The sequence below is a fragment of the Myotis davidii genome, unplaced genomic scaffold, assembly GCF_000327345.1.
Source record: "Myotis davidii unplaced genomic scaffold, ASM32734v1 scaffold962, whole genome shotgun sequence".
NCBI classification, from domain to species: domain Eukaryota; kingdom Metazoa; phylum Chordata; class Mammalia; order Chiroptera; family Vespertilionidae; genus Myotis; species Myotis davidii.
In genome coordinates this window covers 6205961-6208744 of record NW_006295559.1, presented here as the reverse complement: position 1 = coordinate 6208744, position 2784 = coordinate 6205961, and positions in this window count along the sequence as shown.

Here is a 2784-nt window from a genome sequence, read left to right as displayed (position 1 = left end):
TCGGGAGCAGGCAGAGCCCACCATCTTGAAATGTAAGTCACAGCCTGTGGTTTGCACAGAAAACCAACTCCTCTTCCTGAAGGCTGAGGTCTTTCCAGGTACCCACGGGTGAATTGCTGACAGCACAGTGATCCAATCTCACCTGCTTGGGCTTAGGCCTGGAGAGCAGGCTTCTTGGTCCTGATTACCTCTAACGTGCTCTCCAGTCCTTTGAACTTGAAGTGCTTTTGGTAATGGCTTGCTCTCCAAGGGAACCATTTCTGGGAGGAATGTTTAACACCAGCAGAAATGAGCAATGCAAAGTGGCCATCAAGCCCCCATGACTTCCGAGAACATCAAACACAAAAGTGTCATCTCCACACATTCCCTGATCTCCATGTCAGGAGATGACCAACAGCTCACAGATCCGACATAATTAAGCAGCACACTCCCTAGGCAATGACCTTGACCAACCTTACTATGTGAGGAATCTTGCCTTCCTCCTCCACCACCACTGTGCTGATGGGAGCTGCCTTTAGGACTTCTTTGTAGTTGAACAAAGCTGTCCTTAGTGAACCTCTTCCATGGGACAACCCTTGAATATCAAATGTGCCGCTCCCTCCCCACAGGCCTGCAGCCACTGTTAGCATTCCCTGTGTGCCTGTTGTGAGAACTATAAACTAATTACAGAATGCATAATTAAGTGCTTTGTCTTTCAAGTGCAGGAAAAATAACCAAGCATTCCTCCCTTTGGGCCTGATTTTACTATCGGTGATTAGCAGTGTGATTCACTCTGAAAGGGGAGGAGTGTGTTGGGAAGCCTATTTTTCACCTTTCAAGCCTCATAAAAGGTTGGAAGGTCAGGACGAGTTTATCTTTTCTCCTAAGAAGTAGAGTTGATTGGAAGCCCCTTTCTTCTCACCCTTTGTAAATGATTGTTCAGTTCTCATTGGACTCGTGGAGTGTACCTCCTCCTCACTGGCTGAGGTCAAGGTGGTGGCATAAGAACACCACTCACATACATGTAGCATTTTACAGTTAGTGGACCTTATTTATATCCATATCTCACTTAATACTCAGAGTAACAAAGGTGTTTTTTTGTTGTCATGTTATAGTTGGGGATCCTGAAGTTCAAGGAGTTTATGTGATTGAGAGTCACACTATTAACTAACGGATGACTGGGGTCTTGGGCAGGGTCAGTATGATTCTAGAACTCCTTGTACTTCCTCCAACAGCATTATGGAAAGGGGGACGGTAAGCTGGATAAATTCTGTTTGGCCATGCCTTGCTTGGGGCACCTCACTTAATTCCTAGACTTTTCTTGTGTCTGATACATCCCAGTGCTGCTGTGTGTGATATATGGTGGTTGTCAGGTAGGGAGTGGGAGTAGAGTTATGGCAGTACAAAGTCAACAGGTATAAATGCATCCATTAAAGGATGGGTGTAGCTAAAATACTGACTGAATGTTGAGATTTGATTGTGGGATTGAGCCTTGTTTATAGTATTATTTCCCCTTAAATGGTTTGGAAAGTGTGGAGTAAGCCTTCATAGACATGAGGATGCTTCAAAGGAATTAGACATATGTGTGAGGAAAAACTCTTCGGTCATTTCTCACAACACTTCTGACACCAGATGTGTGGGGTTTTCTGTAGCTATAGGTCCTATAATTCGGTCCAGTTCTGACACTATCTGCATGGAATTAGTATCAGATTCCACAAGACTGCCCCTACTTCACATGCCAATCACAAGTCCCAGGTTGTCACCCGTACTTCTGACCGTCCAGCCATAAATCAGCATTTCCAAGACCCCCTACTTGGGTTTGGTAATTTGCTAGAGTAGCTCACAGAACTCAGGGAAACACTTATGCTTACTGGTTAATTATATAATAAAGGATATAACACAGGACACAAGTGAACAGCTGGATGAAGACACTATCTCTATTACATTGTATTGTCTTTGTTTCTTTGTCAAAGATAAATGGACTATATTTATGGGGGTCAATTTCTGGGCTCTCTATTCTTTTTCACTGATCTATTCCAATGCCACACTGTCTTGATTCATATAGTTTTATAGTAAGTTTTGAAGTTAAGTAGCATTCGTTCTCCACCTTTGTTCTTCTCCTGCAATATTGTTTTGGTTTTTCTGAGCCTGTTGCCTCTCCAAATAAGCTTTAGAATCAGGCTATTGGTGCCCATAAAATAACCTGCTTGGATTTTGATTGGGATGATATTGAATCTGTAGATCAAGCCTGGTTCTGGGTCACTTCCAGGCAGGATCTGTCTGGTTACACCGGTGAAGGGATGGGGTGCACAGGGGTGTGCAAGCTTATTGCTAGCTTCATCCTTTTCCCAGGAAAATGATCCATCTTTAAGAGGTTCTTGACTTCAGTAAGCAGGATACCCCAATGGCTACATCTGGCTTTATGGTCTTTATCAGGAACTTCTTGGAATAAATAAATTCATAGGAAGGGTTGGCAACAGTGTCAGATATAAAACCCTCAGCAGAAGTTAACCATTATTGTTCATCACTTTCAGGGAGCTTGATCCTTAATGGAGACACTTCAATGATAACTCACCACTATTGCCAACTCATGGTATCCTGCATACCTTGCAGAGTTTTTATGAAATCAAGAAAAAAACCCAAAAACACCGGTGGGCTCATGGTAATCTGCAAGACAGAAAACAAATGCAAAAATTCCTGGTAATAGCTGCTTTCATGATTTTCAAAAAAAGTGTGAGGAAAAGATAGTAGTCATGTATGAAAGTACTTTGACTACTTGATTCCTACTAAAGGTTAGGAATTCCT